This window comes from Carassius auratus, chromosome 13 (genome assembly GCF_003368295.1).
Source record: "Carassius auratus strain Wakin chromosome 13, ASM336829v1, whole genome shotgun sequence".
In the NCBI taxonomy this organism is placed as follows: domain Eukaryota; kingdom Metazoa; phylum Chordata; class Actinopteri; order Cypriniformes; family Cyprinidae; genus Carassius; species Carassius auratus.
Window position 1 is genome coordinate 10642351 of NC_039255.1, and position 25187 is coordinate 10667537.

Consider the following 25187-nt stretch of genomic DNA (forward strand, 5'->3'; position numbering starts at 1 on the left):
ATCAGCATAACAGAATACTTATTTTAACATATATACATAAAGAAACATTTTAATATTTTAAATGTTTTCATTTCTAATAATAAGTATGAATTCTTACCCCAAATATTACTATATATTATTCAAAACATGTATTCTGTCCGAATAAACAGCTAATTTCAAATGGCCATCAATGGAGAGAGACGCTTTTTACAGCAATATGGTGTAGTTATGACATCAACCAGAGGCAGATGAGGTACAGGCATGTGCTGAGCTTCAGATCCTACGAATTTAACAGTTTCTATATTTGTTGTTTGCAAAGTTTTCCTTTACACATCTACATAACTTTGCCATTCCACACGCATCAGTAGTAGTGGCTTTGACATGCTGCATGGGTCAAATGCTGTCTCTGGATCAGCTGTTTGTATACAGCAGCGCTCTCTAGATACCACGGCTGAATATGGACACCGTCTCCAGAGCAGAGAGGGGTTGCGTGGGCCTGACTATTGTGGAGCTTTCTGGGGTGCCTCACCGCATGCAGGCAAGCCCAGAGCTATGTGGCTCCCATTAGGATGATAAAGAGACCTCTCATCAGCTCAGTCCCTTTGGCCAAGAGCTGATATAAGATTTACCTTCAAAAGAGTTTCATATAAGCCAAACAGCATCCTGAGAAACTGAACAGATGGAAATAGAGTGGGAAAAAGACAGAAAGACTGAGAACTGTACCTTGTGGCCATATTTATTATATTTCTAAGCTTGTAGTCTAGATTTTCTTAGGCTGGAGTGTAATAAAGGAGCCTTCATAACAGAACTACAGCCAGGGTTTTAAATGTAGAGGGTAAATCAATAGGAAGACAGGAAGATAGATGGTTGAGGAGATGCAGTGTGGATAGATAGAAAGAAATAATGAGGAAAAGGTAAGAGAAAAATGATATAGGTTGAGTCTGACCTGCACAACAGATAATAATATTGATTATTACTAAATTAGAGCTGGGTAGACCAAGAGCGCAGAGTTTAAAAAGAGTAAAAAGACTAGACTGAACAGGGATAGTTCACCTAGAAGATTTCGGAAGATTTGGAATATGGTGCACAAATCCTATGGACTGTTATGATGCATTTCAGTCTTTTTTTAAGCTTAAAAAGCTCCAGTTCATGAGGAAGGAAAGTCATAGAAGGGGGCGAGTAAATGAAATTTTGGGGTGAACTATTCCTTTAAATACAAAGCCGAACACAATAAGAGTGAGCCAACCAGCTTAGACGAAAGGACAGACACAAATGACATGAGGTGCTTTAGGAAAAAAAAAAAATTCTCTTTATCTACAAGTGTGTCATTACAGACAAATCCGTGCTGATTCCACAGCAACACAGTGACCATTACTAAAGAAAAAATCTGAGAGAGTGGGTAAATCCACTTACAATTGTCATTAACATGAGCAAAGGCGACATATTGGGGCTCTAATGGATGATGTCATGGTACGGGTGGTCTTCAGGAGAATAGGAATAAACAATGCCGCCTATACTGGCTCCCCTTAGACTTTCACCCTCCTGAAAGCCCAGATTATTGCATTCAATCATAATAGATTATCTGTCCACAAGAGCTTATAATCGCTTAGTGAAATCATAGCTAAATCATATTTTTTCCTGGTAAATGCTTTAGAAAAACATTCTTCAGGTGAAATAACAGTCTCTACTGTACATCGAAACTCTCACAAACATGTGCACGCATTATAATAAACCTCAGAATTCACACGCACCAGAGAATAGAAAAGCAATATGTGTCCACAATCATTTCCATGCACACACACAAACATCCTCACACACATCCACACAATCAAACCACTATAATATCCAAGTGTCCCTTTGGGATGCTCTCAAACCTTTCAGGGCCAATGAGCCGGCTATTTCGGTAGAATGAGCGTATATTTTTTGAAAGCGCTTGTCTGCTATTAAGAGAAAAGCCTGCCATATGAATGTTACCTATCTCAGGGGTCTTGTATTAACTGACTCTTCACACTTAGCCATCTGAAACAACTCCCAGGACAACAACTGACAACAGGCCTGAGTGGGTTTGGTTGTGGGACAACTCCAAAAAGACGTGAGGTAAGAAGGGGCAATCAGAGCTTTACAACGAGACACAACTGAATGGATGGGGGTAAATGAGGTGTGGTCAGAGCACTTACGCCTGTCCCTATAAAAGTTTCAAGTATTAGTTCTATGATTAACACTACCATTAAAGTATCCAGAGTTTTTTTTTCTTTCGATAAGTTAATACTTTTACTCAGCAAAGATGCAGTAAATTGATCATAAATGCTGTTCTTCTGAACCTTCTATTTATTAAAGGGTCATGAAAAAGATCATGACAGTTTCAAGACAATAGGTTTCTACACTGACTGTAATAAATAAAAGTTTCTTGAGTAGCAAATCAGCATATAAGAATGATTTCTGAAGGATCTTGTAACATTGAAGACTGGAACGATGGCTGCTGAAAATGCACTTTTGACATCACAGGAACAAATAAAGTTTTAAAATATATTAAATTAGAAAATAATTACTTTATTTTGTAATAATATTTCACAATTTCACTCCTTTTTAGACCAAATAAAGGCAGCGTTGGTGAGCACACAAGAAAAAATCTTACCGACTGCAAACTTTTGAACATACTTAATGGAATGGAGTTTGTCCAAGTAGTAAAACAAGTAGCAACACAAAAGTTTAACAATTATTTACTGAGACTGCACTAAAAGGGTAATTTGCCACAACTGCCACAATCCCTTATCATAATACATTAAAGGAACAAGGAAAAATACAACAGCAAGCATTTTAAGATTCAATAACGGCCTTGAGATTAATAACCAGCACTTGAAAATGAGTAACTGGAATATATGAAAAAGAAGCTGAACAAAGTACGTTATTTTCAATAGAACGGTTTAGGTCTTTTGACTTTATACTTCAGGGTATTAAACATTAGCTGAATAGTTACTCAGCAGATGTGACGGTTTCCCTGGGGTCCAGCTCAAAGTTCACAGGTCACCTCATCCTGGGATCAAACCTGTAACAGAACCTCACCACTTAGCCACCAAAGCTGCGTGCACAATTAGTACATAGTTTTTTCGATGAATCATTATGAATTACATTTACATGGTCACAAAGAAAACACATTTAATTTGCAATGTGCAAAGCCTGAACGGGGGAATTTAATGAGGTATTTTAATAGCAGATTTAGTAACAAAAGTTTAAGCATAAAAATAATAATAATAAAAGATTTTTAACAAAAGTATGATATCTTCAGGGAAATAAAAGAGCTAAACCAAATGAACAAAAAGAAACGTCTCGGGGCTATTACAAAAGCCACAGTTCAGTGCATCATTGTTGAATTAAAAGTATAAATAGCATTAAAATCTTTTCATATTTATCAGCACACAAACATGCTCGACCACTTAATGTGGTGTGGAGTACAACACCAGTCAGCTTTTAATCTAATGAAGTTCTTTAAAAGTCTGTGAAGTACTCAAATAATATCTCACCTGTGTATTTGGACATAGTTTAAGTGCTTATATTTTAGCCTAGAAAATGTATTACCAACACAAGGCAACTATGAGTCACTTACAGACATGGAAAAATGTATCACCTCACATAAGTGCAATATATTTAATAACACCGTACAGTAAAAATAATATTTCTCCCTGGTGTGCAATCTAAACCATGTTTCATCTTCTGTACAACATCCGACATATACTGCCTGTTGTATATTAATGTTCTTAGCTAACTTTTCTGAAGTAAAATATTCAACAACTAGTTCAAGAGAGTCCGCATCCACTGTGACTCATGCATACTTAAAATCCATCCCAGAAGTTTGAAATGAGCGAGGCCGTCTCGAGCCATGCTCTAATCTCACTGTACTATGAAATGCAATTCGAAAACATCACATGAGAAAAAAAGAAAGAGCGTGAGAGGGCAAGGGAATGATAAACAGGCAGACATCGAGACTGCTATCAGCAAACTGAACTAAACGAGAGGCACATACGAAAATATGAATACACAGAGAAGAAGTTCATGTAAATTGGATAACATCATCGATACACTCAAGTTGTGAAGGTGATATTAAAAGAAGTGGTGATCAATTACCTGCCAGCCCCCTAAAATCTCCCAACTCATATCTAATTGTGCTCTGTTTAGCCTAGCCCACCAGATCCTCTCCGGAGTTCCCTGGAGGAGGGAAGAATAATGAAATGTACACTGCAGCCCGAGCTGGACCCCGGCTGAGAGGAAGCTAGTGTAAACACACAGCAACCCCCTCTTCCTCCCTCATATGAGCTATAAAACCTTTTCTAATATGCAGTTTGGTGCATGCTTTCATTTGTTTATCTTAGGTGCATATTATGTGGTCCGGTGGGAATAGATGCATTAGTAAGCTAAAGGAGAATACAAAGTCTCCTCCTCTCTGTGTATCTCTCTCTGCCTGGGGCTGAACACCTCAATGCTCACTCGCTGCAGCTCTCTGCTTCCTCTTCTTGTTTCATAATTCATCTTAAACAAGCAGTGAAGCAACAAGAGGATGCTAAGAGCAGAGCCCATCTTTCAGGGGACTACATGTTAGAGAAAATAGAGGACAGATGAGTGTGTTTGTATAAAGATGAGCTTCTCCAATTCCATAACAGCCCAGGTGCCCAGGTACAGCTGAATGACACAATACTAAACATTCACTGAATAAGTGATGCAATTCTTAATCTCAGAAAGACACATTTTTTTTAGCTTGCAGAAAGTCTGGTTCTCGTTGCAGCCTCAAGCACACCTTTTGACCAAAACATTTCCATGACTTTTTTTTTTATAGCTCACTAAACATGTAATAAAATATTATACTCATAAAAATAATTTCTTACAAATATGGTGCACATACAGTAACTATCATTACAATATTAATAATTTTTTAAATGAAATAATACTTCTATTTGGTATGGATTCATTAAATTCATCAAAAATGTAAAAACATTTATAATTTTATATTTATAAGATTTGAACTTTACATTCAAAGAATTCTGAAGAATCATAATTTTCACACACAAAAAAAAAAATATTAAGAAACCGTTTTCAGCATTGATCATTTATCTATTTTTGAACAACATATTAGAATGATTTCTGAAGGATCATTTAACCCTGAAGACTAATGGCAAATGAAAATTCAGCTTTTTCATCACAGGATATTAAATTATGAAACAGTTATTTTAAATGATAATTATATTTCACAGTATTACTGCATTTGTTTATCACATTTTTATCATATTTAATAAAAAACTCCTACTGACCATAAACTTTTGAAGGGGTTGATGTCTTTGATTTGATGTCCTTTTTATATAGAATCATAAAAAAAAAAAATTATATATATATATAACGATTAGATCCATTTTAAAATATATTTTACACAACAAAAAGCAGAATTTCAGAATTTCCTGTATTAAAAAAAAATTGTAGATACAATTTCACAGAATATACAGTTTTGTTAATAGATATGTAATGTAGTTAACTTGCTGCTAAATGCTTTAAAATGTTAATGATTAATCAGTCCAGTGATTGGTTGTTCCTCAAATATGCATGTCTGTTTATAAACTAGACGGGTTGGTGGGGGGTGGGGGGATCTTCACCTTGACGACCTCTGTCACCAATTTTGTGCACAATATTCATCAGGTGGTCAGTAAACAGCATGCTGTCAGAGGCTATGTAATCCCTAGTGTGTTCTGTGCCCAGGATCAACACATACACACAAAGAGTGCAGTTCAGGCCATGTATGCAGTAATAATCAACAGAGAAAATATGATGAAGGGGAAATATGTATGACACAATGACAGAACTCATTATCAAGTAATCTTCTCAACGCTGGCTTGTTCCCTGCTCAGTCTCAGTCTCTTCACTCTCCCTGTGGGCATGCTTGAATGTTCACACAAGCAAAAGCGCAAACATGCCAACGAATAAATCAATTGCGGTGCGCCATTGACAGGAAAGGGATGAATACATATGCTGTAAGTTGATGTACTCACAGCAGTTGATGTACTGTCTGTTTATATCATCACACTGATGTGTCATGTTCTTGGAATCCGGGATAGTGGTCAAGCATTTTAATCAATTTTCTATTAGAGTAACATATTCGATAAGACCCTGAGTTGGATACAGGCCAGGCCCTAAAAATAATACAGAATCTAATCTGAATTATGTTCAAAGAGATTATGTCCGTAATCTCTTGAATAAATGCTTAGGTGGGAGGTTGAACTCCCTCCTGCGGACACCATTTGATAATAAGTCTGCGTGTAGGTCTTCTGAGATGGACAACACCATTTCATCAAAACCATGATAATCCATATGCCATCCCTCTCACTCTCTCATCTGTGAGCCACCTCGATCCCCCCCTCCATTCCCTTTGACCATCAATCTCTCAAAAGCCTCAAAGCAAATCTGAAAGCCAGGACAGAAAATCCAGGACTGCGATCAATGAGTCACAGTCACAGAAAACATGGCGCTCCAAGAGAGGCCTGATTACTGAGGAGTAGGTGAGAGATTGAAAATTAAAAGGATAGTTCATCCAAAAATAAAAATTCTGTCAGTTACTCACCCTCATGTCGGTGTAAACCTGTGTGACTTTCTTTCTTTCATGGAACATTAAAGAAGTTTTGAACAATGTCTCCGTGTACACACAATGGAAGTCAGAAGGGTTCAAAACAACACTGAACCCCACTGTCTTTCATTTAATATCTTCTTTTGTATTCCACAGGTTTGAACAACACAATGGTGAATAAAAGAGAATTATGGGAAAAGTTTCTTTAAGTTATGGTTGTTAGTGGACCAGGATGGACATAAAAATGAAAAAATAAGGGAATTACATGGCATTTAAATGTTTAAATTGGTAAAAAGGGGCCAGCCCAGTCACAGCGTGTGAACACAGAACATGATTTCGATTTTGTGCTTCAGCTGTGAGCAGTATACCACAGGAGGCAGCCAATGAAGACACACATCAAAATTGGTTGGAATATTAATACATTATAGTTAAAGAATAAATAAAAAAAATGTTGATCTGCACTGGTAAGAATTTTTACTCCATTTCATTTTTATGACTCTGATTAGGTTTTATCTACTATAGCTGCAGCATTAAATCAACACGGTCCTGTGTTTCATATTTTAATCTGTCTTTAGTTCAAAATCTGTCTTTCACTGAAGCTTTTGCTTTCTGACCTTTGGAAGAGTTGTGGATAGATGCCATTCGACCATGCATGACATCAATGCCTCTTAAATCTTACAGCAGACTGCGGTCTGACATTATTATGCTCAATGAAATCACCAAATTTATATCATAGTTAGTCTGGAGAAAATTATCAATTTACCTTACATAAACTACACAAAGATAAAACATGATTTCTTTTGAAACTAAATTGTACATTTCAAATGAAATTTCTTTCAACTTATTTGATACTTGCCCCCTTGGAAGAACAGCCGATCTGAGACCCTCAGCTTAGTTTATACATTAGACTAGAATATTTAGTTTCACAGTCCATGTGGTGGTTAATTTTACTGCACAATGTAACTTTCCCAAAGTTAAATGTTAGTTTCATATACCAAGCTCATAATTACCAAACATTTTATGAAACACATTATGGAAGAAAAAAAAATGTTCAGGAATAACAGTATTGACTATACTTTTTATTACCTCACTGTGAATGGGTGGGCCAGGTTTCAGAGCATTCAAAAGAAATCAGTGACATTTAAATAAGGTCATATTCTAATTTTTCATGTTGACATCACAAATCCAAGGAATAAAAAAAAAAAGCTATTTTGCAGCTTGGTTTCAGTAGATTATCTTTTTGGGAAGGTAGCTCTGTGTAATGAAAATTACAGTATCGTTTAGTTCCATATGAAACCTGAAAATCTATTAAGAACATCTCACACACAAATTAGATTAATACTAAGCTATAAAACAATACTGCCATTGTATATTTGATTAACTTGGGCTTAGTGAGTGAAAATGTTATCATGCCCACACTCTTTAAGAAACATCAAACGAGTCAGAAGACACTTTTTATGTCCTCTGTGGTATTTAAGGCTGCATCTCTGTCATGGGTTGTGACAGACACGCTTATCCAGGACGACTCTTTGTAATTATGTGCGAGAGGATTGTCATTTCAACACTGCTCCCTTCACTAGATGAAAGACAGGTAAGACAATCATGTAATTGGCTCTCTCATTGAGGGAAGAGGAAAAGAGAACGGGCGGGTTTGTTTCGATATATCCTGTTTATCGTTGTTCCCACCATTTCTCTCTCTCTTTCTCTCCAACTGTCTTCGTCGATTGAGGATCATTATTTCCAATGTGTCTGTGCCTTCAGGACAGGTCTATAAATTGTGGCGCCAAAGTGTCCAGGCCTCATTTAGGACAGATTTACACACCCCACGCCACTGTATAACTGCCACTCAATGTAAACATGCTCACAAACAAATATGTGCTTAAACGCAGCTGTAAGCAAGCATATGAACGTGGGTGGACATATCAACTAACAAAGAGTCGCTTTTTCCTGTCAGTCACACTTGGAAATTTAAATCAATGAAACAAAACCTTGCACTTAATAACTAGAGAGTGGCTTCTTTTCCCCACTTTTTCACTCTCAACATTGTAGTTGGAAATGATTAGGAGAGTCCAGAAGGTGGTATTACAGTGATGGTATCTCACAAAAATAATATATAAATAAAGAAAAGTTGGAAAAGTATTGAATAAAATAAGTGATAGTGAACAAATTAATAGGTAAATAAATATATATATATTTTTTTTTTACATATATATATATATATATATATATATATATACACACATAGAACTAAATACATAAAATGAATAATAATATACTAAAAATACATATTAATCAATTAATCAATTAATTAATACCAATGAATAAACTGAACTAAAATCAAATCGGTGAATGGGAGTAAAAGTTTACCCTTACGGATCCCTGTAGTGCCTTTGTTGTGCGTTAAGTATTCTCTGACCCCAGAACAGAAGTTAGTCTTTCTTGTCAGTTTGTTTCTTCCACCACCTGTCTACCCTGAGTGACATACTGTAGGGTACAGCTCTTACATCTCTTGACAGACCGTAGTATACACACAAAGACTCCCTGTGAGTCTTTCCTTCCAAAAGCATCTTCTGTCTAACCTCTCTATCCCACGGGCTGCTGGTTGTCTGTCTGTCCCGGCTCAAATCAGCTATTAAGATTCAAGGGTTGGTCGTTTAATGTTACAATGCTACACTTCAGGCAAAGGGTTGGAGTTTTTGGTTAACCTTGTGTGCTGGCACAAAAGGTTAGGCTTTGGGGCTCAACTACACTGTACATGGCTTACAGTAGAGACGGCTCAGACAGACGTGTTGAGACCGACTGATGTTGGTGATATAGAAAGAATAAGCCGTCTCTCATTCTGGAGCAAGAGACAAACTTATTGGGTCATCTTCAGTGCAAGCAACTAAATTCATTTTCAAAACCGTCAATGTCAGTTTTTGCTAGCTACTAAATATTTAATTGTTCATGTTCATTCCCCGTTTTTACATTTGTCATCATCCAACACTCACTTTAAAAACACTAATAATGTACTGTTAAAACACTGTTAATTGTAATTGTCAGCTAATCTCATAATAGAAATCCAGTTTTTCATAAAGTTATAGAATCTACAATTAATGATTTTCATTTATATTGTTTTTATTATTATTAATTTATTTATTTATTTATTTTTGTCATTCATTTTATCCACATTTTTAACATTAGCCATTTATCAGTTTTCTGCCATGGCATGAAAATAATTATCAGATTATTGGTAGAATCATCTGATTACTTCGACCAGAATTTTATTATGCATATGCAGTGCATCACTACTTGTTAGAGATCAATTATGTTTCATAAATACAATTTCATAAGTACAATAAGTGTAATATCAAATGCTGACATTCATTTTCAGATTTGCTAAAGATTACACATAGCTGTGTAACTAAATTAGTGTTTTAAAGGGTAAACTTTAAGTGTGCATAAGACGATGGCAAAGGTTGTTTACATGTAAAAGTAGAAAGAGTAAGCATAAACAATTAAATATGTAAAATTAACTTATATCTAATATCATTCTATAACCATTGTTGTTCTGATATATAATGCATACACTACAAGCAGAATGAAAGACTATGGGTCTCATCAACTGTTTTTTCAAATAATAAAACGACTCCTATCAGTCCTGATGTATATTTTAAATAATGTTAGTTATTGTTATTAAGCTTTACCACAGCCAATTCACACACAGCCATATAAACGCCTCAACACTAAAGAACTAGTGTCACATACAGAACTCTATTGGGAGAAAAAAAAAACACTCTGCTGATGTCAGACATCATTCTTTAACGAAAGTCCCACTGCTTCACTTCAACATTAATCAATCAAAGAGAAACACCCTGCCCACATCTCATCTTTCAGATCAATAAACAGCTTCACAGTCTTCACGAGTTCACCCTTACATCTAATCTGAAGGCAAATAGTAGGCATATTTTGGCGTGCTGTCCTGGGGGAGGGGTCCGGGCCCGGAGCATAGCCCGAACCCAAATAACTCCCCCTATCCCAATTTGGGATAAATAGATTAGAAGTGAGGAGTTGGGGTGGAGGAGGGTTGCCGAAAAACTGTCGTGGGACAGGAGGAAGGAAGACTGGATATATATACGCGTGCGTGCTATAAGATGATTAGCTAAACGAGATGCACCTGTACCAAATTGGATGATTATCTGATCGTGCTTCTCCCGAACTTTGTTAATAAAACCACATTTCACGAGTTCACCCTTACATCTAATCTGAAGGCAAATAGTAGGCATATTTTGGCGTGCTGTCCTGGGGGAGGGGTCCGGGCCCGGAGCATAGCCCGAACCCAAATAACTCCCCAAAAGAAGCTTAAAGCCATAGGACAGCAGCCAGAGAGATAAAATTTAGTTGCCCCCCAAAATATGCGTGTTGGGAAGAAAATGCAGAGCGACCTGGAGAGCCCGTGCAGTGTTCGACGAGAGCTGCGGCTCGCAACGTCTTACCAGCGAGCCCTCCATGCCGCTTATGGGAGGAGCACAATGCCAGATATCAAGAAATGAGGGACTCTTGCTGCCTCCGAAGGGAGCTGCGGCTCTGCTGCACCGGAAGGGAGAGTCCCTCTTGCGGCTGAGTACGAGGCGCGGTTTGTTGCATCTGATGGAGGGCTCTCACTGCGACTGAAGGGAGCCAGCGACTGTATCCCATCGGGAGGGAGATCCCTGGCCGCCATAGAGTATGCAACATAACTCGGACGGGGGGTTCACACTGCGACCGAAGGGAGCCGTGGGTCTGCTGCACCAGAAGGGAGAGCCCCGTCAGATGCTAAATAGGCAATGAGATTCGAGCCGCGGTTTGGCGCGTCGGATGAAGGGCTCCTAATGCAACCGAAGGGAGCCAGCGGCTGTACCCCATCGGGAGGGAGATCCCTAGCCATCGTGGAGCATGCAACATAACTCAGATGGGGGGTTCACACTGCGACCGAAGGGAGCTGTGGGTCTGCTGCACCGGAAGAGGAGCCCTAGTCCGATGCTGAGAAGGCAAAGAGACGCGACTGTTGGAGGGACTCCCGCTGCATCCGAAGGGAGCTGCGGCTCTGCTGCACCGGAAGGGGGAGTCCCCCATTGCGGGTTTATGGAGGCACGGTTTTTTGCCTCTGAGGGTTCTCCCAGCCTCCGTAGGGGGTTCGCAACTCTGCAGCAGGAGTGCTGCCCCGGAGGGGAGAGCCCTGATTGACGCTAACTAGAATACGACTGTTGGAGGGACTTTTGCTGCGTCCGAAGGGAGCTGCGGCTCTGCTGCACCGGAAAGGCGAGTCCCCCTTGCGAAGCGAGGCATGGCTTGATGCGTCTGATGGAGGGCTCTCACTGCGACCGAAGGGAGCCAGCAGCTCTATTCCCCCGGGAGGGAGAACCCTATCCGCCCTTGAGCATGCAACATAACTCAGACGGGGGGTTCACCCTGCGACTGAAGGGAGCCGTGGGTCTGCTGCACCGGAAGGGAGAGCCCCATCAGATGCAGAATAGGCAAGAAGATTCGAGGAACGGTTTGATGCATCGGATGGAGGGCTCCTGCTGCGACCGAAGGGAGCCAGCGGCTGTGTTCCCCCGGGAGGGAGATCCCGGTCCGCCCTTGAGCATGCAACATAACTCAGACGGGGGGTTCACCCTGCGACCGAAGGGAGCCGTGGGTCTGCTGCACCGGTAGGGGAGCCCCGTCCGATACGGAGTAGGCAAGAAAACGCGACTGATGGAGGGACTCTCGCTGCGTCCGAAGGGAGCTGCGGCTCTGCTGCACCGGAAGGGAGAGTCCCCCTTGCGACTGTATAAGCGGCTTAATTTGATGCATCGGATGGAGGGCTGTCACAACGACCGAAGGGGGCCTGTGGCTCTGCTGCACCGGGAGGGATACCCCCATCTGCCGCTGAGCGCGCAGCGCAACTCAATGACAGATGAAAGGCTCACACTGCGACCGAAGGGAGCCACTGCCCAGCTGCACCGGAAGGGAGAGCCCTGTCCGATGCTGAAATAGGCAAGGAGATTGTAACGATGGCTGGAGGGCCCTTACTTTGGCCGAAGAAACGATAACTGAGAGGCTTCTATTAATCGAGTACACAACATGATTTAAGGAGGAATAGTTTTTTTTTTTTTTTTTTTTTTTTTTTTAATGTCTGATGAACAACAACCGAGGGCATCTATCGGATTATGTGAGAGGCCCCTTTTGAGCTGCTTAAGATTGGGGCCGAAACGATTCCTCGAGTAACGCGATTACAAAAAATGATGTAGGCAAATTCCTCTGCTTCGAAGCCTCTTTTAATTTATTCTAAATCTCACGTCAGGTTCTTTCGCAATGATTTTTTTTTTTTTTTTTTTTTTTTGAATGAATTAATCAAAATAAGTAATTGCACTTACATCCGATTCACGAATTAATAGCTCTAAATATTAAGACGGAACAGTGTTTAAATGTAAATCCTGCATGTTCTGTGCGTCTCTGTTAATGAATGGAGCAGGAGCGCGACTTCCTTTTTCACACACACACTGAAGCGCACATTATGCTCACGGTAATTTCTGCGTCTGCTGTCTCACTAAATAAGGACTTGAACACATGAACAACATCTCCAGAACTGCTCTGACAGTCAGTTCATGAGCATTTGACTTTAAGTAAAACTAGCGTCACATCACATACACAGAACTGAAAAGGTACGTCAACCCGACTAAATAAAGGTCCGGGGTCCTGACATTTTATCCTACCCATCGGATTTACTGTGCATGCGCACATCAGTATAATTAAGCAAAAACACATTTTGTAACTCGATTATTATTATTATTTTTTTTTTTTTTTTTTTTTTTTTTTTTTTTTTTTTTTATTTATATCTATATAACATATTTTATAATACTGTATTTATTTATTTATTTATTAAGGAATAATAGCTGGATTGATTTGAGGGCATGAGATGGTCGAGTGAGCAACTGACCTGCAGACTGCGCATGATATGTTGCGACAGCTAAAAAATACGCGGCTGTGAAGATCAGCATCCAGGGCGCCCCAATAGGGGCATTGATTCCACTGGGCTACGCGTACTGCACATTTGGCTGAAAATAGCTTGTGGTAAGTATAAAAATGGGTTCCGCCATAAGACAGCGCGAGTTCCGCGACTATAGCCAGATAGTCATTGAGCTCGCGCCGTCTATAGGGAAAAGCAGAGCAGATTACCTCCGTATAGCGGCTAAATGCGATCGTGAATTCGGAAAAAGAAAGGGGGCGGGATGAATTGGGAGTCGAATTTTTTAAAGTTACTGAGAAATCTCCGCAATCTATTTGTCGGTAGGAATCAGCCGGAGGGAGCAGAGAGAGAAGAGAGGAGAGATCAGCATCCGCACCTGCGAGAATCTGTGATTTGATGGAACTAGGCACGGGGGGTGGTTCCATAGCGGCGGCATTAGGTGGAGTATGTAGAGGGGTCGCTGTGAATAGAGTATACTGCAGTTTAGCTTGGGTAGAGGAGTTGGAAGGAAGATGAGGAGGGGCCATAACCGTTTGCGGAGGCATCCTCACGCATGGATTATCCCCTGGAGCTGGGGTCGGCCCGTAGGGAAAAGGATAGAAGGAGAAAGGCGGAAATGAGGGAGGGGTTGCACCCGTTTGCGGAGGCATCCTCACGCATGGATTGAACCCCGGTGCTTGGGGAAGCCCGTAAGGAGAGGAAGATGGAAAGGAGGAAGGAGGCCAGCCTGCTTGTGTTGCTAGCTGAGGATTCCCAGCTTGGGTGTCTGCAACTGGGGCTGCTGGCCATTGGTGGGGAAAAGAAAAAGTGGAGGGGTAAAAGTAAGGAGGCTGAGCTTGAGCGGCTAGCGGAGGCAGCCTCGCGCTAGTCTTTGCAGCCGAAGGTAAAGTAGAAAGCAGTGGAGGTTGGAAATTCGCGCCCGTAGGCACTGTTGCATGCGGCGAGGCAGCTGAAGGAGCTGCAGAGATAGGTTGTGAAGAGGGAGGCAGTGCGATGGGAGGAGCGGCCGAATTTGGGGCGTGGCCCCGACCTGCTGATGATCTGCTATGTCCTGACGCTTGGGGGGAGCCGGAACTTGAGCTGGAAGAAGATGACATTTGTGTGACACGTTGTTTAGACCTGTGGGCTTTGGTTACCTTTTTGGAGGTAGGTGGATTATTTCCCAGTGTGCTATAAAGCTCATAGAGTTGAGCTTTGCTCATGTTGCGAGAAAACCTGACATCTGAATTTGACAGCGCTTGTCTTAATCCTGCGACGGTCCATTTTCCAATGGGTGGGATGGATGGTGAAGCCGATGCATGTGATGTTGATGGTGATTGGATTGGCTGTCTCGATGGTGGAGGTGAACGGAGACTTCGAGGTGTGTGCGTATCCGGCCTATTTCGTCTTCGCCCACGCGCTGAGGCCTCGGGCTCGGCGCTGCATCCCGGTTGAGAAGGAGGTGCCATGGGGTCAGCAGAGGAAGCTGCTTTAGAGCCGGTGGCTTGCTGGGGAGCTTCTAGCTCATTGTCTGAAGGGAAGAGTTCGAGTTCCGACATCTGGCGGACGAGTGGATGCCGAAAAACTGTCGTGGGACAGGAGGAAGGAAGACTGGATATATATACGCGTGCGTGCTATAAGATGATTAGCTAAACGAGATGCACCTGTACCAAATTGGATGATTATCTGATCGTGCTTCTCCCGAACTTTGTTAATAAAACCACATTTCATGAGTGCAATCCTGCTCCCCCTCCCCACAGACCTCAGATCTGGCTGGGCTCTGTGTGGAGCACTTCGAAACGAGACATTCAGGCAAGGCTGAGTTTAGACCGGTCGCATGGAGAGTTAATGAAGCCACACCAGTCAGCATGGCCGTCCATCTGTTTCCTTAATCCTGGTAAACATGAGCCACACTGTGACAGAGTCCAACCCAATTGCCGTGATTTACAGACATAAGGACAGTGCTCACTGTGAGTGGATGGATGAGCGGGAGGGGTTTGGGAAAGTGTTGGCCGAGACAGCTTTTAGGAGATGTCCCCGTTAAGCATTCTGGTCTGCAAGTAGCCGTACTTTGCTCAGCTCACCTGCTAATAGGAGCAGTGAGCAGAAAGGTGAGAGTGAGGTCGGCTGTGCCGTCCATATGTCCATCAGTGGGTTAAGAGGCTTGGGGAATAAAAGACGGCACATAAGTAAAAATAAAAGTAAACAGAAATATTTTGCCAACAATAAGTGCGAAGATGATCTTGATTAGGGTAAAGTGTCAAAAGACATAGAGCGAAGCTTTGCACAAGTGAGGTGTATGAAAACTAAGCTGATTGACAGGCCTTGTGAACATGGCCTTGCTGTGAACCCCAGTCAGTAGTTTAAGATCCCCTCGGCTTCACTTCACTCTGCAATTTTTGCCCTCTCCCTCATCCCATCACCAGCAACCTGTCATGTTCTGCTACCTCTTGCACTTCTTGTATCTGAACTTGCTATGTTACTCAAATTACTCTTACAAAAAACAAGGCACTTTGTTGACTTTGTTTACAAGTTTTACAAGTTTTGAAAACTTATTTTAACATTAAAGTAATTTGGAGAGTCATTTGGATATACTTCAGTTATAATACTCATTTGTATACACTGTTTCAGACTCATTCAAACCAGTAATTTGCCTTTTTTTAACTATTCATTTAAATAAAAGTTTCACTTGTTTTTGCCTGTAACCAATGAAAACAACTTGCCAAAGATGTTTCTTGCTGTTATTCCATATTTTATTGCATGATATTCAATACAGACCTCAAAATCGATATTGGGATTATTCAAATGAAGACTGATTATTTGAAGAACAAGAAAAATGTATATTTTTGCCCAGCCCTACAAAATACTTTAGTTCAGTGTCTTAATGCAATCAGAAGCTGATTTTAATGGAACAGACCAAACATCAAAAAGTGTCTGGAGCCTTTGTTCAACATAACATTTACATGATGTCAATAAAATAAACTTGTGTTGCATCCCTGCATCGTCTCCAGTGTAATTAGTCTGCAAGAGTGGTCAATTTTAGCTTTACATCAGTCTTGGTGTAAAACAAAGTATCCCACCACTAAAAGCAGGTTTAGAGGGCATCACAGAACCAATGTATTCCAATTAACCCTTTTCTGCATTTGAAACACATTAAATGGCTCCAGATTGGGTACCGGCTCCAGAACCAGAACCTTGTCGGTAGGAATGCAGCGACTGATTCTGGGAGTCCTGCCAGAGGGTGTGGAAGCAACAACACATACTCCTTAATGATTAAGCATCACTATTTGCCTTTTCCAGAACAAGCCCAGCAGTCAGGGTGAAGCCAAAATCCATGACACTCATCCAAAGGGCGTTGACTGTGGAACCAGGCCTCCTGGACTAGACATGGCCTGCTTTATATGAGTAAAGAGTGCCTTTCATTGGGTTCATGTGTAAAGGTCAAACATTATGCAACAGCTCCAATGCACAAAACATTTGCTGCATTGCTTTCACTGTGAACCTATACTTGAAGACCTATAGACTGAATATATTTATTTATATTTATATACTTCTCTTGAGCATCATAGACTCTCAAACATTCTCATTTCCTGGTCAGGCAGAGTCAGGCTTGCTCTATTACAAAAGCACATTGTGTGTGGCCTTCTACATCTGGCACAAAGAAAACTAAAGTGACGCCAAAAGAGGACATTACTCTTTGGTCACACACCATCAGACTGCCTTTACCAGCATGCCACACACACAGGGGACATTTCGTTCTGGCACTTCGACACTGAAAACCAGCCGGTAAGCATGCACGTGTGTGTTCTCGGGTAAGACAAGCCACATCCCTCCCAAAAGGGCCCCTGTAGTATGCAAACCACAGCAGAATCCTAATAAAACCCCCCTAGAGATCCTCAGCTCTCCATATTCCTTTGCCCCTGGGGCAGATGGGAGTCTAATAAGCATTAAACTAAAAGAGATAGGATTTGCCACAATGCCTTTCGAAAGGGGAATGCCTCAAACCCTCATCACAATAAAGTAGCCAGAAAGAATGGGAGCACATAAGGGAGTGCACAAAAAGGAGTAGACAGGAGATGAATGAACTAGTAAAACGTACAGAGAAAGATGAAAGGTGTTTGACAACAAAAACAATAAAATATTGGAAAGAGATGCTATATTTTTGCCTCTATATGAGGTATAGAAACAAAATGATACCGCCACACTTGGGCATACACCACAGACTAGTTGTGGGCTAATCTTCAGGCTTGGAATGTGTTGAAAAATCTCCATGGTCTCTCTTTTAAGGCAGGAAGCACAAAGGCAGGTGGACCGCATGAGACCCATTCACGTGGCCATGGTTCCACTACATCCAGACCCCTGCAGAAAGGAATCTGACATGCTACCCAAACCCCCACCGGCACCATCAGGGGGTCTGAACTGAAGGCTCTTCACTCCTGATTTGTATAACTCTTTTAACTTTCACATATTACTTTCAAGATCCTGATGCAAGCCATCGGTTTGCCTGTCAAAAAAAGACCAACTTTTCAAGTCACATTCATCTATCAATCAAAATGAGGAGTATCGTTTCTCTAGCCAGCACAACTCAAAGCAAACCCTTTGACAGAATGAGCGACTGATGGTCCTGGATGTCTATCATGCAGTTGGGTTTGGAATAGATGCTACTGTATGCAGCAATCAATGGACGATGCCAGACAGCAGCCTGGGGAAAGGCTGTCCGCCAAAGACACTGTTGGCTTGGCATGAGCCTCGGCTGTAGGTCTGGCTCACTGTGAAATATTCAGGCATTTCCTAGAAGGGAAGTGTGAAGCTTGGAGTCGATAGGCTGGCATTAACAAGAAGAAAAGATGAAAAAGCCCTATGTATTCTGACTCAAACATGTCAGCTCATTGTTTGTGAGGACTGAATAAGAAGTGTGACTATGAATGGAAAGCTGAGACAGGAAACACAAACATACAACATCAGTCACTCTCTCACTGTCTAAAGGAGTTACGAGCACGCAGACTCCTCCTCCCCCTCGCCCTTCACCCCACAAACACCCCACACATGGTGGTAGAAAGAGCCACATTCAGTTCTCTATTCAAGCCCGGCACAAAGCCACCCCACCGAGTCATTCTTCTATGGACCCCGTCACTCTCCGCCTCTCCAACCCACCACCACCACCCAGCTGCCGTAAACCAGGGTGAGGTGAAGAGTCTCCCTCTCTTGTATTTCCATTCAACTATCCACTCCTCACTTTGACTTCATTAAAGTCTCTTTCTTTGCTTTCCCATCATGCACTTTAGACACAACGTTCCCCCTCAACACTCTCTGAAAACATTCTCGGTTCCTCTTGTTTATGTATACTCTAAGTCAGTCTTTCAATGATGAGTCTGAATTCAATAATCAACTGCCTTTAACTATCATTTTGCATTACTGACACACTGTTTTCCTAATGAATGTTGTTCAGTTGCTTTGACGCAATGTATTTTGTTTAAAGCGCTTAAAAAAAAAATGGTGACTTGACTTTCTGCTACTACTACAATTCCATTTATTTTGCAACATCAGTTGGAAGTTACTGCAAAATAAACCTAGAAAGGATTATCAGGACTCTAACTTGAAGCTGAACAGGTTTATTTTGTGATAATGACATCTGACAGCAAATAATTTATGCTCACCGTATATAGGCTAAAGTATTGCCAAAGTAATTTTTACTATAGTCAGCTATTCTGGTATTAAAAGACGAAGACAGAAGAGTGATATGGCAGACATGACAGTAAGATACTGCTATGTTGGATGAATAACAGTGATGTTATATTGTGTATTTGGTGTAATTAAATGTGTTTATGCAGTTTAAGGTTAAAAAAAAACAAATTATTTTCCACATACTGTACATTATTGATTCTCCTAGCCCCTCCTTTCTGAAACACATAGTTTTTTACAAAGCTCATCTTTCTGAAAAGAGAGGTGTATGCTGATTGGCCAGCTATCCCGTGTGTTGTAATTGGCATTACACTGGCGTGACGAGACAAAAACAATAAAACCCATTACAAACGAGGCATTTGTTACATCCAGTGGGGACATAATTATGGATTATGACTTATACTGTCTTTTTAGGCGTTGCATGGCATTGTGTGACGTAAGCATAAAACCATGTCTGCATTTGTGATTGGAGAAACGACCAACAAGCGCTACTTTCTACAATGCTCAAAACTTGCATTTGAATCATCAGTGGCAAATCTTTTAAATGTGTAAATGTACACTCTCAAAAAAAAGGTACAAAAGTTGTCACTAAGTACTAATATGTACACTTTAGATACTTATATGTATCTTTAAGGTAGCAATATGGACTGTTTAGGTACAAAGATGTGACTTTTAAAAATGTACTGCCCCAGTGACAGCTTCTGTACCTTTTTTACTGAGAGTGTACTTACAGACTGTGAGTCAGAAAAGCCGGCATTGTAGTCTACTCCCAGGATCAGGAAACAGTAAATACAACTTAACCACTGATTTCTAGTAGTGTCCTCTTTTGGAAGGCCAAACAAAGTATTTTCACGTGCAAAATGAAACTGCATCTCCACAACATGGTGCCGGCAGCAACACCAAGAATCAAAGTTATGCCTTATTTCTTTGCATGAACATTTGGCCGGCATTATGCAAATCTTCCCACATCGTGATGTAGACATGTGGGGGCGTTCAAACATTTAAACCAGTCTAAACTTTTATCAAGAATCTTTGCAACTTTAGGGATGTTATCTATTCACGAACAGCTTGCTACACTCCTAAGAGAAAGGAAAACTTGAAATTGTATCATATGACCCCTTTAATCATCCTTATACATAAACACAAGACATCAGAATGCAACAATGGACCAATCAGAATCAAGTATAACAGAGAGAGGTGCAATAAATCTTTTTAACCCAGTGTCCTAATTCTTCCTCTCCCACACACTCTCTTTCCTGTTTGTTCCAGATTTATATTGCTGTACATGCACAATATTGGCAAAGCATTAAAAATGTCCACCATTAATCCAGAGAGCTCCAGGCATCGATAAGAACCTTAATAAAAACATCTCCACTCAACGATCTGCTCATCACTTGCTCCTCTCCGTCCCTGTCCCTCACTCTCCTTCCTTCTCTCACCCCTTCAAGATTCTTCTTCTCTCAGATTGTGCCAGGGACTTAATGATGCTTGAATGCCAATGCTTCTGACTCCTGACTTTACTCTCACTCTCTTTTTTTAATAAAGTCTATTAAAAAGGCAATCCCTGGACTCCATCTATCTCAATACATCTCTCAAAGATATATTTCTTAGGCTTTTCCTCTCTCTCTTCCTTTTACTCTTAAGTACTAGATGAATACAGCTGCACTTCATGCTTCACACAGTATACCACAAACACAAAATCAATCGAAAAATCAGGTTTTTGGGTATTTTGGGAGTGGGAGTGGTTTAATTAGCTTTTTTCTTTTTTTATGTTGATCGTACATATGCATTATAGATTTTTTTTCAAGTAAAAAAATACTGATGTACTAATATTAAAATTCTTACCAACACAGATAAGTTGATCATTATCACAAATCAGCATGTAATACATTCAGGTGATAATTAAGTGTTACTAACACTCTCACACCTGCCTGCACAGACGACACATGTCCAACACCACCTCAGAAATCCACTGCATCATAAGCATATCACACACACAACCATAAACTGCTTTAAAATATTAAAGAAGGCCACTTTACAGTGATGAATAATACAGTATGGGGGTGATTGGAAAACCAGCGATCTCCTCCAGTGCCCTCTCCTCAGCCCTCTCTCTGCCTCCCACAGAGGCCATAAAGCTAATGCACACCACAAGACTGGTGGTGCAGATCTCTCCCAGACCTCTCACCGATCCATGCATTCCTTCCTTCGCATTTCCTTTCCTCTAGACCTAATTACAAGCCTTACTGGATCTCTTCCTACCTATGTTTTCTTCTCTGTGCCTTTTGTAGATTTTACATTCATAACTGAATTTCACAATGTGTATCTTACAATTCACAGCAAGCAAACTCAACCACAGTTGACCTATTCTCAGAGATAACCAATTATCCCCCCACGCCCTGGACTACCAGTGGAGAATTCCGGCAGCCTTGACTGGGAGGATCCGACATGTTATGGTCTCTGAACATGATGGGCAAGCAAGAGCACACCTCCATTCCCCATCTTGACCTTTGGCACTTCAGCTTGACCTACACCCGCCCACTTTTCTAGGCCTGAACTTAATCCTCTTGAAACTGTCCAAACAATAAAGGTTTAGGTCTTATTCAGAACGGTCTCAAATGTTTTATCTTTTCCAACTCTCAAAACACGTCCCCACGCATGCAAATCCAGACAATGCAACTCCATTACATACACAACAGCACACGTCAGCTATCTCTATTCACCTCAAGCATGTAAACAGCGATGTTCTGCCAAACAAACACACATGCATACACAAAAGCGTGTGCACAAACAGGGAGGAGAAAAGCTGATGGGGCAAAAGAGCCAGAAGTTGGTTCCTGGCAGTCTGGGTAATTAATGTGTATGTCAACACTGAAAGAGCTGTACCATACAAGAAATCTGAGCTCAGCACATCCACAATACAGACAGACAGGAGGGAGAGGAAGAATCCAGAAATGGACAGAATAAAGGGGGAGATAAACACTATCCACCTTGACTCTTATGTTTTATGGATGCTATGAAACATGCGCTGGCATCTCCATCTCAATGCGAAACAGGATTGGAGTACTTCTGTCTGTAAAATCTAGACCGCTCATGTGAAGTTTCTCACATACTGTATAGAGATTGAGGCAAGTTCACTTAATTGTTACACATAATTCTAAGAGGGTTTATCTAGTTATTTTCTGTCTAATCCTTAACTATTTTGTACTTTTCTGGGGGGGTTATCTCACTACAGTATGTTACATTGTCCATTACAGGCTGTTCAGCCAATCTTTAACAGGAAATTAATTATAAAACAAATAAAATCATGACAAGCAAACATCTATCAAAAATATTAAAAAATAATAACAATTTGTAAAATAAATTTGATAAATTTATAACATTTACAACACATGTGACAACTTGCCCCAATAAAGATCCTCAAAAAACACAGTCCTCAGTAACTTCCCTCTGTGACAACTAGCCCCAATCTTGTCTATATTAAAACCTTGAGATTGAAATAGGCATGTTTTCTACAATGGACAGCAGGTAGACCTTTACGAGAAATTACACTTAAACTGGAGTTCACATCCGTCTCCAGATCTGAAGTAAAACAACCTGACCTTTTTCTGTCTGATTCCTCTTTCCCATTGGAAAACCAATCTGCTAAACCCTTTAAATGTGCACTTCTATGTCAGTCTGATAGCATATGTGGCCAGAGTGCAGAGAGAGAGAGAGAGATTTCTTTGACGCTTCATTGCTTCCAGTCACTTCTAAGGTCAGACAGAAGGTAGGCTATCCTTCATGCAGAAACAATAACACATCAAACCATGATCTACTCATGAATATTTGTCCTTCGTATGGTAAATATTATCCAGAACTTGTCAAATATGTCAGTAAATGGTTTGGTTATTTTTATTAGATAATTTTCAATGGAATTTTGAACTTGCTTTGTAATCATTGCTGTCAATTCAAAAATGTCTCCTCCAAATTCTTCTGTACAAAATCCTTAAAAAGTATGAACTTGCTGACTACATCACCGATTACAAACTAAAGCAAAATTCAGCTACTTTCAACAAAATTCATTACTCTACAAAAATTAAGTTTTAAAAACCATCTTCAGAAGAACTTCTACCACCACTTAATCAAGAGCATGTGCTAATGTAATCCTAAACTACTTCAATCAGAAAAGTAAAATAACAGAGAGGAACAGATTTTAAAGCAACACACTTTAATTCAGAACTCACTATCTCTGCTTTCCCTCAGATGTTGTTTCCTTTTTATGAGGTTCGTTTTTTCTGTCGTTCAGGAACTAGGAAGGCATTGAGCTAAACCTTAATTACTCCAAGAACACCAGGGGTTCTGCTTTTTATCCGCTGCTTGGAAGCTCAGCATGGCAAGCAGAAAGAGAGGAGATCAACAGAATATTCATCTCTGAAGGCAGAGAGAGAGAGAGAGAGAGGAGTGCACATAAAGCAGTCACATCCCTTCATCTGGTTCTTACACTGCCTAGATAGATAGATAGATAGATAGATAGATAGATAGATAGATAGATAGATAGATAGATAGATAGATAGATAATCACTATACAGTTTAATATTTAAAATTAACAGTGCCACCTGTTATAATTCAGAGATACTGCATGGAGACATTTAGTAAAGTGGATCAACAAAAAACATTCTATGTATCCTTAATTCCGCTATTAATGCGTCTGTCTCTCGTACAAGGTTGTAATACAAAATAATAATAATAATAATAATAATAAAAACAGGCCAGAACAACTAAAGTAGCTTTCTTTCTAAAAGACCAATGAGTCGTCTGTTTATGTATATAAAAAAAAAAAAAACATAAATTGATAGTCGATAAATGTTGAGAAACACAAAGGCCTGCTTGACGACCTCATTATCGCTAAAGTTATCTGTGTTTTGAGTGCGTGTATACGTGAGCGCGCTAGCTTAGAAAACCCACACCTACTTTCCCGTATGTTTCAGACGGAAAATATACCGTATGTAAGTGTTTTATTATAACATGTTCATATTATAACATATATGTTCTTATTAAAATGGCTCGTACCTGCATGGGTCGCAAAGGCTGTGCAGAGTAGAGCTAAACCGAGCAGGCAGGCGGGAGAATGATCGCGGTGTATCCACGCTGAGAGCATCTTCACCCGGTCACGCTACTGCCAAACGCCCCCAGGTGCTCTCGCTCCAGTCGGATGTATGAATCTCGTCGAATCCTCTGCGAAGGATACTTCAAATAGTGGGAAAAGTGGAGGCGGGTTCCTCCTAAAACTTCACAAACTTACAAAAGAATGCACCGTGATTTATAACAAACTCTATTTCCCCAAATAAGGACGCAATATTTGTTGAATTACAGTTACACAAAATGCTCAGTCACGCACATTGTAGCCCCGTCCGTGGTGAAACACAAAATAGCCAACAACCTGCGTAAAGTTCATCTCATTCACAACTCCACTGAACCAGCGAACGGGTTTTCTCTGGCACTGTTTGAAAACTGCTACAATTTCAGCGAACAAATGGAAAACAAAAGTACTTGACAGCTTTATTCCTGTTGAGACGAGAAGAAAAAGTTGTCCGTAAGCGTTAAATATAATGCCATAGTTGTGAGATCTCCACTGTTATCTGTGGAGTGCCATAGTCCTGACGCTGCCGCTCGTCTGTGTCTCGAGTACTGAGTGTAAACACACCAACACGGCTCTGAAGCGCGAGCCTCCAGACTTTCATCTCCCCTCAACCAATCGTCAACCTTCAGACCCACACTGAGCTCTGGCGAACAGAGACGCAAATAGAGATGTGAATGGAAACACGGAAAGCCCGGAGACGGATTCGGGTATTCACGGGGAAGAAAAATATTAATTAGCCTATTATAGCCAGGCATAATTAATAATGTTTTTTTTAATTATTATTTTTTCTTACTAATAATTGTATACTATTGTTATTTTATATTATTATTATTATTATTATTATTATTATT

The 25187-nt window shown here is 40.5% G+C and overlaps 1 pseudogene; it reads right to left on the reverse strand.

Moving 5' to 3' along the window:
- Positions 1-24976, reverse strand: part of LOC113112618 (netrin receptor UNC5B-b-like) — a 51029-nt pseudogene extending 26053 nt beyond the window's left edge.
- Between the last annotated feature and the right edge of the window lie 211 nt (positions 24977-25187).